At 45.6% G+C, this 23,327-nt stretch overlaps 1 protein-coding gene across 1 annotated transcript in view; it reads right to left on the reverse strand.

Moving 5' to 3' along the window:
* Window positions 1–7,285: 7,285 nt before the first annotated feature.
* Window positions 7,286–23,327, reverse strand: part of DYNC1LI1 (dynein cytoplasmic 1 light intermediate chain 1) — an 83,886-nt gene continuing 67,844 nt past the window's right edge. The window contains exons 15-16 of the transcript XR_005779215.1: window positions 8,391–8,401; window positions 7,286–7,297 (exon numbers count right to left, since the gene is read on the reverse strand). The gene's annotated coding sequence lies outside the window, so the exon portion shown is untranslated. The remainder of the gene's footprint in view (window positions 7,298–8,390; window positions 8,402–23,327) is intronic.

A 23,327-nucleotide genomic window follows, 5' to 3' on the forward strand; every position in this document is an offset into this window, starting at 1 on the left:
GTTGATGGATGCTCCTAGTGCTTCCCGAGGGCTCCAAGCACTCCGCTCAACACCGTAAGCACTGCCGACCCCACGAACTGCCGCAGCTCGGTTGGGATCTCGCCGTCTTCTACCCACCCTGGACCTACGACAAGGCTTCCAGGTTCCAGCGGGTGCACTTCTCTTCCTTCAGAGAGCAAAGGAGGAACAAGCTCTTAAAAGTGCTCCGGGATTATAGCCAGGGGAGTATACAGCATATAGCATTCCCCAGTGTAGATGCAGCCTTTTCCCCACACACATGAGACGAGGCTCTATGTTGAATCCAGTATCTCTTCCAACTGGTCGGCTTGACTCTGCTGCAGGAGAGTGATGCCACCCATATCATCTTCTGGGTAACCACACTGCCGCTGGCGAGAGAGGTCGGCTACCTCTTCTCCGTGGAACGCCCTCTGCCGCTGGGGAGATCGACCAATTGTCTCTTCTCCCTGGAACGCTGCTGGGTAGGGGTAGCGACCATCTCTGCTCCCACTGCTGCCACCACTGTAACAGATCTCCTAGCACCCTGACTGGGTACCTCTGTTGATGGATGCTTCTAGTGCTTCCCGAGGGCTCCAAGCACTCCGCTCGACACCGTAAGTACTGCCGCTGGGGAAGGGAGACGATGCTTTTGGTGTAAAGCAGTTTAATACCTGGACGACCCATGCTCATATGGACTATATCTAATATTTATTATTTGGAAGCACTTCCTTCTATTCATCTACCTGTATAATCACCTGGAAACCCGAAAGCCCACGACGCTGAACACAGAGGACTACGTAACCTCCTCCACAACACCAGCGCCTGCTGACCGACGCACACGCCGAATACCCGGACATCCCAGTGTGAAGCCACGTGGGACGCCAAGAATACGCAGTCGGGCACACAGCAGCAGTGGGAGCTCGTGAAGACACCGGGACAGGTAAACGCAGCCAGTGTATGGTGGGACGCCACCAATAACACAGCAGTACACTGGTCCGCTTTCATACTCCATTACACAAGGTCTATACCATATTATACCAAACCGTCTAATACAATACAATCGGGACACGGGAAAGAAAAATAAAGTGTGTGTAATAGACACGTTTTGAATAACTGAAGATTCACATCAAATCAAATAGATTTTTGGGGCTTGTGGTCTAAGAGAATATATTTGATTGCCACATACCTAACCTTTATTACCATGACAGTTTACTACAATTGATGTATAATCACAATACAATCGATGTGCAATTGAAACAATAAATAATATTACTCTAGGCGAAGTTTTCTTAAAATTGGGATCGTCAGTCTGTCTGCTACAGCCACTGGTTCAATCACCGAGGACCTTGATATTACCTTTACATTGCCTCTTTTCTGAAAGTTAAAAAAAATAAAAATGTAACTTTTTATTCCCCACATTATTTTTTTATTCTTGTCTTATAGTATAAAATTTTATTTTTATTTTTTTTGGGAAGCACACGTATCCACTGTACGCCCGCAATATTTTATGTACTATGTATTAATAAACTACTTATTTTATCTAAACTTCTGTGCGATTGCAAATATTGAGTGCCTGTCTACACCATTCTTTTCCATATCCACTCCACTCCACTGACTGGGTGAGTCAGAGCAGACATTGAGCACCTCCCATACTGATAAACAGATGAGCCTCCACACCTCTCTCTAGTTACTTTCCAATGCTCTCCTCTCCCTGGAAGGTACACTGCCACTGGGGAAGGGAGACGATGCTCTCCTCTCCCTGCAAAACATACTGCCGCTGGGGAGCAGGACCGACTGTCCCTACTTCCTGAAACTCTGGCTGCCGTTGGGGATCTGGGCCGACCGCCAAGCATCCCTGTAGGGCCGGTGGAGAGACCTCGGTCCCATCTCCACCTGTCATATGGAGTTCCCCTTCAGAACCCATCTATCAGGTCCCCTACCTCTTTAGCTGGTAGTGAAGTAAGGGGTACCTCAGCCGGGTCTTCCCCGCCACAGGACTTTAAGTCTGGGACTGCCACCCAACTCTCCTGCAGGGTATTCTCAATTACGTGGAGCAGATGTCAGTAGTCGTGCTCCAGCCCCCCACTCCAGTGTCACTAGATATTCTAAGTCTGGTCTCACCTCGTTGGCGTCAGCCCAATCTTGCACACCCTCCCTGAAGTCGTAGATTTCATAAAATTGGGTCTCCGTAGTGCTCCCAAACTTCGGTTCTGTGAAAGCCTCCCACAACAGCCCAGTGCCATCGTAATCATACCCCTCCGGGTTGTCGTGCTCCGCCGTCCAGGGTATATGCCGAGCTGTATACCACCAGAGCGCCTGGTAGGCATTCTCCAGCCACAGCTCCTGTCGCACCTGGAGCTCAAGCTCCTTCACCCACTCCTCCAGGGGCTGCTCTCCCAGGAGGGGCATCCGTATGGCTAGTCGCGTCTGCCATCGCTGGGGAGTCTCCCGCCGACGCTGTACGCCCTCCAGGGCCTCATACCAGACGCCTTTCTAGACTGTATCCCGATCGATCAGGTCCTCGTCTAGTGACGCTTTTTGGTTACAACCTGGTTCCATACTGCTGTAGCCAGGGGCGCTGTATGGGGACAAGCGTTGCCCTCAATTTTGTAAATCCACGAATGGTGTCTCCGAGCTACTTCTCCTCGCACTAGGATGCCATCCTACTGCTGCCACCACTGAAACTGTAACAGATCTCCTGGCAACACAACTGGGTACCTCTGTTGATTGATGCGCCTACTGCTTTCCAAGGACTCCAAGCACTCCACTTGACACAGTAAGCACTGCCGACCCCACGATTGGGTATTGCAGATGTGCTAGCGCCCATCTAGATCTATACATGAAATCCCAGTGACAGGTTCCCTTTAAGCAAGTGGGAAATGTGCAGTGTTATCATCCGGCCTCCTGGCAGCATGTAATACACTATGCGCCATAATACAGAAGGTAAAAAGAACTGGGGTTGTTGCAACTATAATGACCCAACCTATTCAATTATCCCATCATTCAAGCCACATGGTGAACGCTCCCCAAAAATGTAATAAAAAAATTATCAAAGGGATGCATCTATCCCCAAATTGTATCAGTAAAAATACAGATCGGCCTGCAAAAAAACAAGCCCTCACACAGCTCCATCAGTAGAATAAAAAAGTTATAGGTGTCAGGACATGGGTTGCTGATAGCACATCTGCAATACCCAGTCCCCATAGCTCTGTGTGCTTTTATTGTGTAAAAAAACTATTTGATACATATGCAAATTAACCTGAGATGAGTCCTGTATGTGAGATAAGTCAGGGACAGGACTCATCTCAGGTTAATTTGCATATGTATCAAATCGTACACAATAAAAGCACACAGAGCTATGGGGACTGGGTATTGCGGATGTGCTAGCGGCCATCTAGCAACCCATGTCCTCCGCTTTATACCCAAAATCCTGGTGACAGGTTCCTTTTAAGAATTTTTGGAAAGATAATGTAAGCCATATCTTGTATTGGTATCCTGGACTTATCTAAGGTTGTCAGCAACTTTCTGTTAATTAGTGTCTTCTCAAAGCCAGTATGAGCAGGTACTGTCCATCCGGACAAAGGAACGTTAACATATCAAAGGCAGCAAATCGTTGTCAACTGCCTAAGGCTACTTTCACATTAGCTTTTTCTGCGGATCCGTCATGGATCTGCAAAAACACTTGCGTTACAATAATACAACCGCATGCATCCGTCATGAAAGAATCCGGTTGTATTAGGTCTTCTATAGCCAGGACGGATCAGTCTTGAACACCATTGAAAGTCAATGGGGGACGGATCCGTTTTCTATTGTGCCAGAGAAAACGGATCCGTCCCCATTGACTTACATTGTGTGTCAGGACGGATCCGTCTTGCTCCGCACCACATCGCGGACAGAAAAAAGCTGCTTGCTTTTTCTGTCCGCGATGAGGACGCAACCAAACGGAACGGAATGCATTTTGGTGCGTTCCATTTCGTTCAGTTCAGTTTTGTCCCCATTGACAATAAATGGGGACAAAACTGAAGCATTTTCTTCCGCTATTGAGATCCTATGACGGAACTCAATAGCGGAATTGAAAACGCTAGTGTGAAAGTAGCCTAAGGAATGTGTGACTGTTGTCCTGAGGGTGGTACAGTGGCCGGTGGGGAAGGAAAATGCTGGACGTTCCAGCTACTTCTATCAATCTTAACCAGAGTTAGGCTACTTTCACGGATCCGTCATGGATCTGCACAGACGCATCCGTTCAGATAATACAACCGTCTGCATCCGTTCAGAACGGATCCATTTGTATTATCTTTAACATAACCAAAACTGATCCGTCTTGAACACCATTGAAAGTCAATGGTGGACGGATCCATTTTCTATTGTGCCACATTGTGTCAGTGAAAACGGATTTGTCCCCATTGACTTACATTGTGTGCCAGGACGGATCCGTTTGGCTCAGTTTCGTCAGACGGACAACAAAACGCTGCAAGCAGCGTTTTGGTGTCCGCCTCCAAAGGGGAATGGAGGCGGAACGGAACCAAACTGATGCATTCTGAGCGGATCCTTATCCCTTAAGAATGCATTAAGGGCAAAACTGATCCGTTTTAGACCGCTTGTGAGAGCCCTGAACGGATCTCGCAAACGGAAAGCCAAAATGCCAGTGTGAAAGTAGCCTTAACTAGAAAGTGCTAGAAAATCATATGGAGCAACCAATCCGATGTGACCAAGCCACGAACCAGGAGATTCTAGAACTGGCTGTTAATCATATAAAAGGCCGGAATGTGAGACCCAATGGAGGACGGGGACTGGACTGCAAGGAAAAGAAGAGAGCACAGACAGAGAAGAAGGACTGATTGAGAGACTTAGACAGACCCATGTATGGTAACTACTGTAGAGTCAGAGTGATTTAGTTGTTTAGTTTACCAAATGGTCTTGGGGGTATCTTTAGTAGCATAGTATATAAGGCCGAAAAAAGACATCTGTCCATCCAGTTCGGCCTGTCATCCTGCAAGTTGATCCAGAGGAAGGCAAAAAAACAACAACTGTGTGAGGTAGAAGCCAATTTTCCCCACTTTATATTGTAATTTTGTACTTTAAGCAATTGTAACTATTATTGTGTACAAGTCTCTCTGTATGTGATATGTATTTATTTGTGTTCCTTTATACTTTTATATTTACTCATCAATAATATTAATAACAATATCTCCACACTGTACAATATACGTATTTTAGATTTTTGCTCATGTCTCATTTATTACACCCATCTTAGGCTACTTTCACACTGGCGTTCGGTGCGGATCGGTCTTGTATCTGCACAGACGGATCCGCACCAATAATGCAAACGCTTGTATCCGTTCATAGCGGATCAGTTTGCATTATTCATAGAAAAAAAAAAAGTCTAAGTCAAAACGGATCCGTTTTCAATTGCACTATATTGTGTCAGTGAAAAACGGATTCGTCCCCATTGACTTACATTGTAAGTTAGGACGGATCAGTTTGGCTCCGCATCGTCAGGCAGACACCAAAATGCTGCAAGCTGCATTTTAGTGACCGTCTAAAAAAACGGAGACTAAACGCAGACAAACTGATGCATTCTGAACGGATCCTTATTCATTCAGAATGCATTGGGGCTGAACTGATCAGTTTTGGGCCGCTTGTGAGAGCCCTGAAACGGATCTAACAAACAGACCAAGAAACGGCAGTGTGAAAGACCCTGTAAGAGGGTACAATATATATATATATATATATATACATACACTGCTCAAAAAAATAAAGGGAACACAAAAATAACACATCCTAGATCTGAGTTAATTAAATATTCTTCTGAAATACTTTGTTCTTTACATAGTTGAATGTGCTGACAACAAAATCACACAAAAATAAAAAAATGGAAATCAAATTTTTCAACCCATGGAGGTCTGGATTTGGAGTCACACTCAAAATTAAAGTGGAAAAACACACTACAGGCTGATCCAACTTTGATGTAATGTCCTTAAAAAAAGTCAAAATGAGGCTCAGTAGTGTGTGTGGCCTCCACGTGCCTGTATGACCTCCCTACAATGCCTGTGCATGCTCCTGATGAGGTGGCGGACGGTCTCCTGAGGGATCTCCTCCCAGACTTGGACTAAAGCATCTGCCAACTCCTGGACAGTCTGTGGTGCAACGTGACGTTGGTGGATAGAGCGAGACATGATGTCCCAGATGTGCTCAAATGGATTCAGGTCTGGGGAACGGGCGGGCCAGTCCATAGCATCAATGCCTTCGTCTTGCAGGAACTGCTGACACACTCCAGCCACATGAGGTCTAGCATTGTCTTGCATTAGGAGGAACCCAGGGCCAACCGCACCAGCATATGGTCTCACAAGGGGACTGAGGATCTCATCTCGGTACCTAATGGCAGTCAGGCTACCTCTGGCGAGCACATGGAGGGCTGTGCGGCCCTCCAAAGAAATGCCACCCCACACCATTACTGACCCAATGCCAAACCGGTCATGCTGGAGGATGTTGCAGGCAGCCGAACGTTCTCCACGGCGTCTCCAGACTCTGTCACGTCTGTCACATGTGCTCAGTGTGAACCTGCTTTCATCTGTGAAGAGCACAGGGCGCCAGTGGCGAATTTGCCAATCTTGGTGTTCTCTGGAAAATGCCAAACGTCCTGCACGGTGTTTGGCTGTAAGCGCAACCCCCACCTGTGGATGTCTGGCCCTCCTCCTGTTCCTCCTTGCACAAAGGCGGAGGTAGCGGTCCTGCTGCTGGGTTGTTGCCCTCCTACGGCCTCCTCCACGTCTCCTGATGTACTGGCCTGTCTCCTGGTAGCCCCTCCATGCTCTGGACACTACGCTGACAGACACAGCAAACCTTCTTGTCAAAGCTCGCATTGATGTGTCATCCTGGATAAGCTGCACTACCTGAGCCACTTGTGTGGGCTGTAGACTCCGTCTCATGCTACCACTAGAGTGAAAGCACCGCCTGCATTCAAAAGTGACCAAAACATCAGCCAGGAAGCATAGGAACTGAGAAATGGTCTGTGGTCACCACCTGCAGAACCACTTCTTTATTGGGGGTGTCTTGCTAATTGCCTATAATTTCCACCTGTCGTCTATCCCATTTGCACAACAGCATGTGAAATTGATTGTCACTCAGTGTTGCTTCCTAAGTGGACAGTTTGATTTCACAGAAGTGTGATTGACTTGGAGTTACATTGTGTTGTTTAAGAGTTCCCTTTATTTTTTTGAGCAGTGTATATATAAAGAAGGACGTATATATATGTGTGTATGTATGTTCCGCGATCACGCAACCATCAATTTCAACAAAACTTGGTATACACATCCCTTGCTACCTGGAAAGGAATCTTGTGGGGGTCTCAGCTCTTTAGGATGTACCGTTCCTGAGATATTCCCAAAAAATGACCTGCATTAGCCAATACAAGCCTGCAAGTCTTTCTCTTCATATCCCAACTGCCATACACACGGTCACATGTCCCTTATCAGCCAATAGAAGCTCGCCTGCCCTTAGTCTCCACATACACACAGTTTTACTCCAAGTTTCCATAACAACCCATCCATTTTTCTTCACTGCTGTAGATCAGCTTTAGGCTAGGGCTACACGACGACAATAAGTCGCACGACACATAGGGCACAACTACACTGCGACATGTTACATAGTTAATACGGTTGAAAAAAGACATCCATCCATCAAGTTCAACCAAGGGATAGGTGGGGATGTGAATCCCAAAAGGAATTGAGACTCTACACGTTTTCATAAGCATTAATGTTTTTTACTTTTAAGAATTCAACTAAACCCTTTTTAAAACTGTCCACTGTTCCTGCTGTGACCACATCCTGAGGAAGTCTATTCCGCAGATTCACTGTTCTTACAGTAAAGAAACTTTAACGCTTCCGGAGCCTGAACTTTTTCTTCTCCAGTCGGAGACAGTGCCTCCTTGTCTTTTGAGCGCATTTTACATGGAACAGTTTTTCACCATATTTTTTGTGTGGCCCATTTACTGTATATATTTGTATAGGTTAATCATGTCCCCCCTTAGACGTCTCTTCTCAAGACTAAATAAATTCAATTCTTTTAATCTTTCTTCATAACTAAGACCCTCCATGCCCCTTATCAGTTTAGTCGCTCTGCTCTGTACTTTTTCCAGCTGCAGAGCGTCCTTTCTATGGACTGGTGCCCAGAACTGAACTGCATATTCCAGATGAGGCCGCATTAACGCTTTATAAAGTGGTAATATTACATCCCTGCCCTGCCATGTTTGATGCATGACAATATCCTGGTGGCCTTAGAAGCAGCTGATTGACATTGTATGCTGTTATTTAATCTACCATCCACAAGGACACCCAAATCCTTCTCTATAAGTGACTCGCCCAGTGTTACATCCGCTAGGACATATGATGCACAGAGATTATTACTACCAAGATGCATAACTTTACATTTATCCACATTGAACCTCATTTGCCAAGTTGATGCCCAATCACTCAGAGTGTTCAAATCAGCTTGTAGTTTATGGACATCTTCCATAGACTGTACAGTACTACATAGCTTAGTGTCATCTGAAAAAATAGATATGGTGTGCGACAATTTTTATAATGATAGTCTATGGTGTTGCACTGCGACATGTGACATACTGCGACGCAACATCTTGGATGGCTTTTTTTGCAACTATCGTGTCGCAATCGCAGCATGTCATATGTCGCAGTGTGACACCATATCATTATAAAAATTGTTGAGACAAAATGTCGCTTGACACATGTCGTTGTGGAGGTCGCTGTTAAAGGGGCGGACACTGTGGAAGTCACTGTCAAGGGAGTGGGGTGCTGTGAAACTCAGTTAAAGGGGCAACTGCTGTGAAGGTCAAAGTTAAGGGGGTGGGCTGCTGTGGAGGTCCCATTTTAAAGTGGCGGGGTCAGTGTGGGACTGTGGAGTTCACTGTTAAAGGGACGGGGTGCTGTAGAGGTCACTGTTATGGGGGATACTGTCGATATCTTTTAACGACACACACAAACATTAAATGAAATATACCCGTGCGAAGCCGGCTCCTTCTGCTAGTAATATATATTTATATATAGAATCATTTCTTACATATGTCGACAAAAAAAAAAAAGTTATAGCTTTTGAAATGCGGAGATTTATAAAACTGACAAAAAAAAATAGCTTGAGCCTTAAATATCAAATTAGGGGTTAAAGATGACCTATCAGCAGAATCAACCTTTTTAAACGGCATACTCCCTAGTAGGATTGATCCTACTTATTACAGTGATATCTGTATTGTGAAAATCGGTTACAGGGTACCTCAGAAAAAAGATAATTCTTTATGTAAATGATGGCTTCAGTGCACTGAGGGGTGGGGCCTAGCCCATTAGTGCACTGAGGGGTGGGGCCTAGCCCATTGGTGCACTGAGGGGTGGGGCCTAGCCCATTGGTGCACTGAGGGGTGGGACCTAGCCCATTGGTGCACTGAGGGGTGGGGCCTAGCCCATTGGTGCACTGAGGGGTGGGGCCTAGCCCATTGGTGCACTGAGGGGTGGGGCCTAGCCCATTGGTGCACCTCAGCTTCCAGGTGCTGGCCACACTCCTCCGTGCACTGAAGCCCTCGTTTACATAAAGAATTAAAGTCATTTTTTTCTTGGGAACACTGCAACCGATTTTCACCAGACAGGTATCATTTTGCTCAGCAAGATCAACCCTACAAGGCAGCATACATGGTGTAATAGTGTTGATTCTATTGAAAGGCGCTTGTTAAAGTCCTAGCAACTGGAATTCTACATAAGTGCATAAGAAGTAGCATCCAGTTGTTCTTGACTGATTCTACCGCAGGCATGCTCAACCTGCGGCCCTCCAGCTGATGTAAAACTACAACTCCCACAATGCCCTGCTGTAGGCTGATAGCTGTAGGCTGTTCGGGCTGTTCAGGCTATCTAAGCGATCGCTTAGATACAGCGATAGCTTAGAATCAGCGATAGCTTAGATACAGCGATAGCTTAGAATCAGCGATAGCTTAGATACAGCGATAGTTTAGAATCAGCGGTAGCTTAGATACGGCGATAGATTAGATACGGCGGTAGCTTAGAATCAGCGATAGCTTAGATACAGCTATATGTCCATCTTATAGATAGAGCTGTAGCTTAGATACAGTGATAGCTTAGAATCAGCGATAGCTTAGATACAGCGATAGCTTAGAATCAGCGATAGCTTAGATACAGCTGCGATTGGCCAGCGCTACAGCCTAGGAGAAGGAGACGCCAACAGAACAAGGGCAGACACCGCCTACTATAACCAAGTCCCCGAACATACTGGAGGACATAACGGGAGAACGGAGCGGCGTCCAGGGATAATAGTAAGTGCAGTGAGATCCCCGGGCGCCGCTGTATATGTCATGATACTTAGTTCACAATATCAGGATCGGTGAAAGGTCCTCTTTAACCACCTCCGGACCGCTGTACGCACAGACGCGTCCTGGAGGTGGTTGATTTATTCCTCCTGGACGCGCCGGCGCGTCCTCTCGCGAGACGCGAGATTTCCTGTGAACGCGCGCACACAGGCGCGCGCGCTCACAGGAACGGAAGGTAAGAGAGTTGATCTCCAGCCTGCCAGCGGCGATCGTTCGCTGGCAGGCTGGAGATGTGTTTTTTTTAACCCCTAACAGGTATATTAGACGCTGTTTTGATAACAGCGTCTAATATACCTGCTACCTGGTCCTCTGGTGGTCCCCTTTGTTTGGATCGACCACCAGAGGACACAGGTAGCTCAGTAAAGTAGCACCAAGCACCACTACACTACACTACACCCCACCCCCGTCACTTATTAACCCCTTATTAGCCCCTGATCACCCCATATAGACTCCCTGATCACCCCCCTGTCATTGATTACCCCCTGTCATTGATCAACCCCCTGTAAAGCTCCATTCAGACGTCCGCATGATTTTTACGGATGCACTGATAGATGGATCGGATCCGCAAAACGCATCCGGACGTCTGAATGAAGCCTTACAGGGGCGTGATCAATGACTGTGGTGATCACCCCATATAGACTCCCTGATCACCCCCCTGTCATTGATTACCCCCCTGTCATTGATTACCCCCCTGTAAAGCTCCATTCAGATGTCCGCATGATTTTTACGGATGCACTGATAGATGGATCGGATCCGCAAAACGCATCCGGACGTCTGAATGAAGCCTTACAGGGGCATGATCAATGACTGTGGTGATCACCCCATATAGACTCCCTGATCACCCCCCTGTAAAGCTCCATTCAGATGTCCGCATGATTTTTACGGATGCACTGATAGATGGATCGGATCCGCAAAACGCATCCGGACGTCTGAATGAAGCCTTACAGGGGCATGATCAATGACTGTGGTGATCACCCCATATAGACTCCCTGATCACCCCCCTGTCATTGATTACACCCCTGTCATTGATCACACCCCTGTAAAGCTCCATTCAGATGTCCGCATGATTTTTACGGATGCACTGATAGATGGATCGGATCCGCAAAACGCATACGGACGTCTGAATGAAGCCTTACAGGGGCGTGATCAATGACTTTGGTGATCACCCCATATAGACTCCCTGATCACCCCCCTGTCATTGATTACCCCCCTGTCATTGATTACCCCCCTGTAAAGCTCCATTCAGATGTCCGCATGATTTTTACGGATGCACTGATAGATGGATCGGATCCGCAAAACGCATCCGGACGTCTGAATGAAGCCTTACAGGGGCATGATCAATGACTGTGGTGATCACCCCATATAGACTCCCTGATCACCCCCCTGTAAAGCTCCATTCAGATGTCCGCATGATTTTTACGGATGCACTGATAGATGGATCGGATCCGCAAAACGCATCCGGACGTCTGAATGAAGCCTTACAGGGGCATGATCAATGACTGTGGTGATCACCCCATATAGACTCCCTGATCACCCCCCTGTCACTGATTACACCCCTGTCATTGATCAACCCCCTGTAAAGCTCCATTCAGACGTCCGCATGATTTTTACGGATCCACTGATAGATGGATCGGATCCGCAAAACGCATCCGGACGTCTGAATGAAGCCTTACAGGGGCGTGATCAATGACTGTGGTGATCACCCCATATAGACTCCCTGATCACCCCCCTGTCATTGATTACCCCCGTCATTGATCACACCCCTGTAAAGCTCCATTCAGACGTCCGCATGATTTTTACGGATGCACTGATAGATGGATCGGATCCGCAAAACGCATCCGGACGTCTGAATAAAGCCTTACAGGGGCATGATCAATGACTGTGGTTATCACCCCATATAGACTCCCTGATCACCCCCCTGTCATTGATTACACCCCTGTCATTGATCACACCCCTGTAAAGCTCCATTCAGATGTCCGCATGATTTTTACGGATGCACTAATAGATGGATCGGATCCGCAAAACGCATACGGACGTCTGAATGAAGCCTTACACGGGCGTGATCAATGACTGTGGTTATCACCCCATATAGACTCCCTGATCACCCCCCCGTCATTGATCACCCCCCTGTCATTGATCACCCCCCTGTCATTGATCACCCTCTGTAAGGCTCCATTCAGACATTTTTTTGGCCCAAGTTAGCGGAATTATTTTTTTTTTTTCTTACAAAGTCTCATATTCCACTAACTTGTGTCAAAAAATTAAATCTCACATGAACTCCCCATACCCCTCACGGAATCCAAATGCGTAAATTTTTTTAGACATTTATATTCCAGACTTCTTCTCACGCTTTAGGGCCCCTAGAATGCCAGGGCAGTATAAATACCCCACATGTGACCCCATTTCGGAAAGAAGACACCCCCAGGTATTCCGTGAGGGGCATATTGAGTCCATGAAAGATTTAAATTTTTGTCCCAAGTTAGCGGAACGGGAGACTTTGTGAGAAAAAAATTAAAAATATAAATTTCCGCTAACTTGTGCCAAAAAAAAAAAATTTCTATGAACTCGCCATGCCCCTCATTGAATACCTTGGGGTGTCTTCTTTCCAAAATGGGGTCACATGTGGGGTATTTATACTGCCCTGGCATTCTAGGGGCCCCAAAGCGTGAGAAGAAGTCTGGTATCCAAATGTCTAAAAATGCCCTCCTAAATGGAATTTGGGCACCTTTGCGCATCTAGGCTGCAAAAAAGTGTCACACATCTGGTATCGCCGTACTCAGGAGAAGTTGGGGAATGTGTTTTGGGGTGTCATTTTACATATACCCATGCTGGGTGAGAGAAATATCTTGGTCAAATGCCAACTTTGTATAAAAAAATGGGAAAAGTTGTCTTTTGCCAAGATATTTCTCTCACCCAGCAAGGGTATATGTAAAATGACACCCCAAAACACATTCCCCAACTTCTCTTGAATACGGCGATACCACATGTGTGACACTTTTTTGCAGCCTAGGTGGGCAAAGGGGCCCATATTCCAAAGAGCACCTTTAGGATTTCACAGGTCATTTACCTACTTACCACACATTAGGACCCCTGGAAAATGCCGGGGCAGTATAACTACCCCACAAGTGACCCCATTTTGGAAAGAAGACACCCCAAGGTATTCCGTGAGGGGCATGGCGAGTTCCTAGAATTTTTTATTTTTTGTCACAAGTTAGTGGAAAATGCTGATTTTTTTTTTTTTCATACAAAGTCTCATATTCCACTAACTTGTGACAAAAAATAAAAACTTCCATGAACTCACTATGCCCATCAGCGAATACCTTGGGGTCTCTTCTTTCCAAAATGGGGTCACTTGTGGGGTAGTTATACTGCCCTGGCATTCTAGGGGCCCAAATGTGTGGTAAGGAGTTTGAAATCAAATTCTGTAAAAAATGACCTGTGAAATCCGAAAGGTGCTCTTTGGAATATGGGCCCCTTTGCCCACCTAGGCTGCAAAAAAGTGTCACACATCTGGTATCTCCGTACTCAGGAGAAGTTGGGGAATGTGTTTTGGGGTGTCATTTTACATATACCCATGCTGGGTGAGAGAAATATCTTGGCAAAAGACAACTTTTCCCATTTATTTTATACAAAGTTGGCATTTGACCAAGATATTTATCTCATCCAGCATGGGTATATGTAAAAAGACACCCCAAAACACATTCCTCAACTTCTCCTGAATACAGAGATACCAGATGTGTGACACTTTTTTGCAGCCTAGGTGGGCAAAGGGGCCCATATTCCAAAGAGCACCTTTCGGATTTCACAGGTCATTTTTTACAGAATTTGATTTCAAACTCCTTACCACACATTTGGGCCCCTAGAATGCCAGGGCAGTATAACTACCCCACAAGTGACCCCATTTTGGAAAGAAGAGACCCCAAGGTATTCGCTGATGGGCATAGTGAGTTCATGGAAGTTTTTATTTTTTGTCACAAGTTAGTGGAATATGAGACTTTGTAAAAAAAAAAAAAAATCATCATTTTCCGCTAACTTGTGACAAAAAATAAAAAGTTCTATGAACTCACTATGCCCATCAGCGAATACCTTAGGGTGTGTACTTTCCGAAATGGGGTCATTTGTGGGGTGTTTGTACTGTCTGGGCATTGTAGAACCTCAGGAAACATGACAGGTGCTCAGAAAGTCAGAGCTGCTTCAAAAAGCGGAAATTCACATTTTTGTACCATAGTTTGTAAACGCTATAACTTTTACCCAAACCATTTTTTTTTTACCCAAACATTTTTTTTTTATCAAAGACATGTAGAACAATAAATTTAGAGCAAAATTTCTATATGGATGTCGTTTTTTTTTGCAAAATTTTACAACTGAAAGTGAAAAATGTCATTTTTTTGCAAAAAAATCGTTAAATTTCGATTAATAACAAAAAAGTAAAAATGTCAGCAGCAATGAAATACCACCAAATGAAAGCTCTATTAGTGAGAAGAAAAGGAGGTAAAATTCATTTGGGTGGTAAGTTGCATGACCGAGCAATAAACGGTGAAAGTAGTGTAGGTCAGAAGTGTAAAAAGTGGCCTGGTCTTTCAGGGTGTTTAAGCACTGGGGGCTGAGGTGGTTAAAAAGTGGGTTTTGAAAAATTTCAAGATTTGCTTCTAAACTTCTAAGCCTTGTAACGTCCCCAAAAAATAAAATGGCATTTTTAAAATGATCCATACATGAAATAGACATATGGGGAATGTAAATTAATAACTATTTTTGGAGGTATTACTATGTATTATAGAAGTAGAGAAATTGAAACTTGGAAATTTGCTAATTTTTCCACATTTTTGGTAAATTTGGTATTTTTTTTTTTATAAATAAAAATGAATTTTTTTGACTCCATTTTACCAGTGTCATGAAGTACAATATGTGACGAAAAAACAATCTCAGAATGGCCTGGATAAGTAAAAGCGTTTTAAAGTTATTCACACATAAAGTGACACTGGTCAGATTTGCAAAAAAATGGCCTGGTCCTTAAGGTGAAAATTAGCCCGGTCCTTAAGGGGTTAAAAACAGTGACCTCCACAGTGCCCGCCCCTTTAAGCAGTAAAGAAAAATGGCTGGGTTGTTATGGAAACCTGGAGTAAAACTGTTTATGGCAGTTGAAATTTGAAGAGAAAGACCTTATAGGCTTGCATTGGCTAATGTGGGTCATTTTTTGGGAATATCTCAGGAACAGTGCGTCCTAGAGAGCTGAGAGCTGATAACCTTCCTGGACACTTGATGTACCTGTGTGCCAAATTTGGTGAAGATCGGTCCAGTCGTTTGGTCGCGCATAAAGAACAGACAGAAACTAATTTTTATATATATAAGATACTAGCAGAAGGACCCGGCTTCGCACGGGTATATTTCATCTATTTCATTTTATGTTTCCGTGTGTCGTAAAAAGATATCGTCAGTTTCCCCCATAACAGTGACCTCTACAGTAGCCGCCCCTTTAACAATGACCTCTACAGTGCCCGCCCCTTTAACATTGACCTCCAGTGGCTGCCCCTTTAACATTGACCTCCACAGTGCCCACCCCTTTAACAGTGACCTTCATAGTGGCCGCCCCTTTAACAGTGACTTCCACAGTGCCCACCCCTTTAACAGAGACCTCCATAGTGCCCGCCCTTTTAAAAGTCGACTTTCACAGTGACCACCCCTTTAACATTGACTTTCACAGTGGCCGCCCCTTTAACAGTGACTTTCACAGTGACCGCTCCTTTAACAGGGACCTTCATGGCGCCCGCCCCTTTAATAACAGTGACCTCCACTGTGCCCGCCCCTTTAATAACAGTGACCTCCACAGTGGCCACCCCTTTAAGCAGTAAAGAAAAATGGCTGGGTTGTTATGGAAACCTGGAGTAAAACTGTGTTTATGGCAATTGGGATTTGAAGAGAAAGACTTGCAGGCTTGTATTGGCTAATGTGGGTCATTTTTGGGGAATATCTCAGGAACGGTATGTCCTAGAGAGCTGAGACCCCGTCTAAAACCTTCCCGGACACCTGATGTACCTGTGTGCCATATTTGGTGAAGATTGGTCCAGTCGTTTGGTCGCGCATAAAGAACGTCCAGACAGACAGACACAAATTCATTTTTATATATGTAAGAGATATATATAAAATACATAACATGGGGGGCGTGGCTTCGGCATGGCGGCGTGAGGACGCATGTAAGGAGAGCTCCGTGACCTGCTTCAGAGAATCAAGCGGGACCACCTTCCTACTCACCTCCGACAGGCCATGACTAAGGGGAGAAGGTCGAGGAGCCAACCCGCGGTCCCTCCCGAGCACTCTATAGGCCGGTTCCTCCGTTCCACCCAGCAAGGAGACCCAGAGTCGCCCATAATGGCCGCCCCTTCCTCATCATTGCGGCCTGCGGCACAGCCGTTTCTTCCGGCGCCAACTCCGGAGGCCCTGCTTACCAGCGTGCAGCACCCGGGTGAGCAGTTTCCATGTTGCTCAGCCCCGGCCTCCCTGAGTGAAATCGCCGCCCGACCGGGTTCCCCGCTAGGCCACGCAGCTCCGTATCCGCCGGAGCTTCCAGACACCGCCTCTCAGGTGAGATCGGGGCCTAATGAAGGCAGAGGCCTGCAAGCCTGCACCTACGCGCCTTACTCGGCTTTAAATGGCTCAAGGCACACTCCCGGGAGGGATATATCCCAGATCCATTCTCCTGCGGCTAGCCCTACACGGGGTATTACTGAGGGGACACCACCAACTCTGCTGGACCCTGCTCCTACTCACCCACGGCCTGCCCTGGACACTCACTCTCTCAGCCAAGGCATACCTGCCATTTTCTCCCCGCTGTCGCAGCATCCTGAGGAATCACAGGGGCTCCCCCCACCCCCATCTACCATTGATCGCACGTTGACAGAGCTATGGGAAATGGTGAGGGCATTGCCCACAAAGTCTGATTTGGAGGCACAAGTGGCTCGCATAGAAACCAAACAAGCCCAGGCTCTCCAAGTGGTTCGTGATGAGGTCCATCAGCTAGACGCCCGACTATCATCGCTAGAACACCGCTACGCGGCCACTACATCCACGGTCCATTCTCATTCCACGACCCTGTCTGCGCATACCTCTCAACTGCAGGACTTTTCTTTACATCTTGACGACGTGGAAAATAGAGGCCGCCGGAACAACCTTAAGCTCCGTAACATCCCGGAGTCTGTCCCCAGCGATCAGCTACATTCCGTTGTGGTTGACATATTCAACTCGGTCCTTGATAATCCACTTAATCCACCGCTGGTCCTAGAAATCGTGACCTGGAGAGGCCACGTGACGTCATCTGCCGGGTACATTTTTACACGGTGAAAGAGCGAATTCTACGCAAAGCCTGGGAAAAGAAGGAACTCTTCTTTGAGGACACTCCGATTACTATCTTGCCAGATGTGTCCCGCCTAACCCTATCTATGCGAAGAATGGTTAGGCCTCTGCTAGAGGCTATTAAAGAAGCTGGTGCATCTCATCGCTGGGGGCATCCGTTCCACCTCATCGTCCGATACTCTACCGGTCAGTCAATGCTGGTCCGCTCCCCTGCCGACCTCTCAGATCTTTTCAAGTTTCTGGATATCCATCCATTTGCTGTTCCGGATCGGACATTGCCTCCACTCCTGCAAGGGCCACCACAAAGGCCAGATTTCCCTCGACGATCAACATCTCCGTCACCGAGACGCACATCTCCTGGCCGTTCCAGCTCCTCCCGCGGCCGTTCTTCCAGACCTCACTACCAGCCTGCAAGACGTCTATCGCAATCTCCCCGTTGATACACCATTTTCGTCTCGGAGGGGGCGATTCTTCACCTGCATTCCTGTTTCTTCAACCTCAGGGGATGTTATTAGTCTTATGACTTTGTTCTTATTCTATCCTCTGTGTTTTTTCTGTTATTTCCTGTGCTACCTCCATTTTATCTGTCTTGTAGGTACAAACCTATATATCTATCCTTACCTCTCTCCGCTGTCAATGTTGCTGTTCATTCTAGGAAGGGGTCTCCCGGAAGTAAAATTGCTCTGTCTCTTTTTCAGGTCACTAGGAGTTCTTTCTGAGATTAGATTTCACTCCCTCTCCTAGTCGCTTGCCGTTCTACCTCCCCTATTAGGGCACTGTGAGTCCTTTCCTTAGTACCCTTTTGACGGGTTACTCAGTTATTTCTGCTTTTGCAGCTTTTTCCTGCTCATAGCTAGGATCCCTCCTCTCTTTTCCGCCTTCTCCTACCCTACTCCCGTTCTCCTCCTTCCCCTATTGTCAACATACTTCTCTCTCACAAAGGGGTTTTATACGCACTTGCTTTTTATACTCTACTGTTCAATATGTCTGACATTTTGTTGGTCTCCCTTAATGTACAGGGTTTGAACTTGCCTGAAAAGAGCTCTTCTCTCCTGCGTCTCCTCTGGAAAAAAAGAGCTCATGTGGCATTTATCCAGGAAACACATTTCCGATCCTCCTCCACTCCGAAGCTCTCCGATAGACGTTTTCCACATGTCTACCACAGTTCTGATCCGGATTCCAAGACGAGAGAAGATTACCAATCTCTACTCTAATCCCACTGCGGTTGTCAAAGTGAATGGCCAATTTTCCTCACCCCTATCCATCCGCAATGGAACGAGACAGGGTTGTCCCTTATCCCCCCTTATATTTGTGCTCTGTCTGGAAACGCTTTTGTGTCACATAAGGGGGAACCCCGATATCACCGGGTTACAGGTACAGGGGACACCACACAAAGTCGCAGCCTACGCTGATGACCTTCTATTTTTCCTTACCAACCCAAGGGTTACCCTACCTAACCTACTGAGGGAACTTAAAGTATACGCCAATCTCTCAAACTATAAAATTAATTATCAGAAATCTGAAGCCTTAAACGTTACTCTCCCGTCTACCACGGTCACATCCATTTCAGAGAACTTCCCCTTTAAATGGGCTCGCTCGTCTTTAAAATACCTTGGTATATTCCTGACCTCTACTCTCTCAGACCTGTATCAGGTTAACTACCCGCCTCTTCTTCGGGCCATAAAAGCAGACTTAGACAGGTGGCATAAGAGCACGTTCTCATGGTTTGGGAGGATTTCGATTTTTAAAATGAATATATTACCAAAAATCCTTTTCTTCTTTCAAGCCCTTACGGTTCACATTCCTAGGCTCTTTTTTCACAACCTTTTAAAAATGTTGACTCACTTTATTTGGGCCGGCAAACCGTCCAGAATAGCCAGGTCGACACTCTTTCGCCCCAAATTAGAAGGGGATCTAGGGCTGCCAGACTTCCTTTCCTACCACAGAGCATCACATCTCCTTAGAATTGTGGACTGGTGCCGTCACAAAGCCTATAAGCAATGGATCTCGGTCGAACAATCCTTTCTGTCTACTCCTCTGCCTGCTATTCCATGGTTGGCTGATCACATACCGTTGGAGGCACGCTTACATCCGACCATAGGCCCTTCCCTAAAGGTCTTCTCTACTATTCAAAATCTCCCCAATATCTCACCATCTCCCTCTCCTATGTTCCCTCTCCTGGGTAATCCACAATTACCTCCTGGGATGGAACACGGACCTTTTCGTGTTCTGGTGAATTGCAATAAATTCAGGGCCCATCATCTGATCGCCTCGAATTTATGGCTCACCCCCCAACAAATCTCAGAGATGGATATTTCCCCTAAAATAAATCCCTGGCAGTCACTCCAACTTAAACACTACATGGCCACTCTTCCTCCAGCACAATCTTTTGTCCGTGACAAGACGGATTTTGAGTTTCTTTGCGATCAACCAGGGGTGTCGAGACGTACCCTTTCTCGAATGTACAACTTACTACTCAATCCTCCCAACCAATCTCCTCCCAACTATATCTCTCAGTGGGAAACAGATCTAGATATTGCACTCTCATCAGAACAAAGATTAAGATTGTACACGTGCCTTCACAAATCATCTATTGCTAGCAATGTCCAAGAAGCTGGATTCAAGCTTATGTCCCGTTGGTATAGGGTCCCTACTAGACTTAATTCCATTTTTCCTCAAGTCTCTCCTTTGTGTTGGCGTTGTGGCTCCAAGAGAGGCACTATCCTACATACATTTTGGAGTTGTCCACATGTGTCGGATTTTTGGGATTCGGTGTGGTTGATTACATCTAAATTCACCTCATATATCCTTCCTAAGACGCCTGCTTTCTTCCTGCTCCATCAGTGCGAGATTCCTCTCTCTACCTATAAAAAATCTGTGGTAAGACATCTGGTGAACGCCGCAAGAGCTTGTATCCCGTGCCTTTGGAGGCAACCGTCTGTTCCCTCTATAGCCATGTGGATCAACAAAATCCAGGAGACCATGAGAATGGAAGACCTTACCTCGTCAATAAGGCATACTGAGAAGGTGTTTACTAAAACTTGGAGTCATTGGTTAGAATTCTATGACTCCGCTGAATGTAGGTCTCTTTTATCCCAGTCGTGAGAGCGAGGTTTGTTGTTTATCCTTCCCTTTTCTCCTCCCCCTCCCTCCCTTCCCTCTTCCCTTTTTCCTAAATATATCCCTCCCCTCTCTTTCTCTCCTTTCCTTTATACGTCTGCTGACGCTCCAGTCTTTTCAAACTATTCCACATATGTCTATGTGATATCTCATTGGGTATTGTGTTTATTTGACTTAACAAATTGCCATTGCGAGATTATTCGCTTTACTTATTGTACCCTGTTCAATATTTGATTCATGTCTTGTCTTGAATTGAAAAACTCTAAATAAAGAATTTACAAAAAAAAAATACATAATGTATGTACTAGGGATGAGTAAATCTACTTTGGACGAAACATCCAAAGTCGATTCGCATAAAACTTCGTTAGAATACTGTACGGAGCGAGCTCTCCATAAAGTATTAGAATGTATTAACTCCTATGAGCCGAAGTTATTACTTTGTAAAGTCTCACGGGACTTCAGGTAAGAACTTCAGAAATTAATTTCTACTATAAAAAACCTTTTACCGAACTCAGGTTCGGTTCCAAGGTACCATTTGGAACCGAAACAGAGTCCGGTAAAAGGTTTTTTACAGTAGAAATTAATTTCTGAAGTTATTACCCGAAGTCCCACGAGACTTCACAAATTAATAACTTCAGCTCATAGGAGTTAATACATTCTAATACTTTATGGAAAGCTTGCTCCGTACAGTATTCTAACGAAGTTTTATGCGAATCGACTTCAGATGTTTCATCCGAGGTTGAGTCGCTTATCCCTAGTTTGTACTAAGCATGGCCTCCAGTACATCTCTTCAGGGTTTGTTACCCGGTTTTCTAAGATGGCTGTATTCCAAATTAGCTCAGTTATATAGTGATAAATACCTTCATAAACCTAGACCAACTTGCCGTTCCAGGTCCTGGAAAAGCTGGGTGACAACAGATTATGTTGCCCCTATCAACACTCCAGAGAGGTTGTTACCCAGCTTTTCCAGGCTACAGAATGCCAGATTAGCCTGTTTATGAATTTGGATCCTGAAAAAGCTTAGTTAGGACTCATACACACGATCGTTTGATGTTTTACGGTCCCTAAATTGTGGATCCGCAAAACACGGATACCGGCCGCGTGTATTCCGTATTTTGCGGAATGGAACAGCTGGCCTCTAATAGAACAGTCCTATCCTTGTTCAAATTCTTTGGAATGTACATACGCTTACGGAATGCACACTGAGTCATTTCCATTTTTTCTTTGCGGCCCCATTGAAGTGAATGGTTATGCATGTGCACCCCAAAAAACGGACATGGGAAAAAGGGAAAGCTGGGTTACCACCATGTGAAGCTGTAATAGTCTGCAAAATACTAAATCTGCTCAGATAAAGCCCCCCCCCCCCCCCCCCTTCTCACTATTAAATCAGGCCATAGGTAGGCAGATTTGCTTTTCATGGTCTTAGGAAAGCTGAGTTAGCAGTTAGAGAAATCATCTGTACCTAGCTCAACCAAGGCGTGTGTGGCCAGATTGAAAATGGGGCTTAGCAGGAAAATTTGTATGACCTACAATACACTATTCTGCTGCAGACTACCTAAACCAATAAGTGGTATAAAGAGGCTAGTCAAGCCCCAAATTTATCATCCCGTCTGAGCCCGTGATAAATTTGATACATTTCTAGAAGGCCTAAGTTTACGCCATGTACAGGATTAGTAAATCTGCCCCAAACTGTCAAGAAAAAAAAGTCTCAATCACTTGGATTAGGTAAAAGCGTTCCAATGGAAGTAAAATGTCAGATTTGAAAATGGGGCTGCGTCCTTTAGAGGTTAATATTAACACCTACTAGCTCTTCAAAACCATTTTTCTATTCCAACACTTTGGAGACATATTTTTCTTGTCGGAACCCTCCATGTTCTCCAGCACAGCCGTTCTCTATATGGAAATTACTCAGTATGCACCAACCATTGACACTGTGTAACTTCACACATCAAATTGATGGGTAGGTTTTCTTTTCTACTTTCCTTAAAGGGGTTGTGTCATGAAACATATTCTACATGTTTCAAACCAGCACCTGGATCTGAATACTTTTGAAATTGTGTTTAAATAAGAATTTTGTATCATCAGTGAGCTATTCAATAAAATGTATCTGTATAGCGCCACCTGCTGTTTGTTCATTTCCTACTGAGCTAGTTGAACGTGCTCAGTTTAAATCTTCAGCTCCCACCAGCCATATGTTGTTAGAAGCTGTGACAGTTACAGGGAGAGAGCTGCAGCAGAAAGGACACGCCACCGGAGCTGCCAGGCTGAAGATAATAGGGCACAGAAATTTAATGGGGAGATCTCTGGATCCATGTGAGGTACAGGGCCAGTACTAGCTTTGTTAGAAAGAGACTGTCATGTACTGTATGAGGTCTGATTTTCATTTTTAAATTCATGGCATAATCCCTTTAATAGTATGCCCACAACTGACCTTGACGGATACCCGTTTGTTACAGGGAATGTTTTCATTGTAGTATTA

The sequence above is a fragment of the Bufo bufo genome, chromosome 5 (assembly GCF_905171765.1).
Source record: "Bufo bufo chromosome 5, aBufBuf1.1, whole genome shotgun sequence".
Classification (NCBI taxonomy): Eukaryota; Metazoa; Chordata; class Amphibia; order Anura; family Bufonidae; genus Bufo; species Bufo bufo.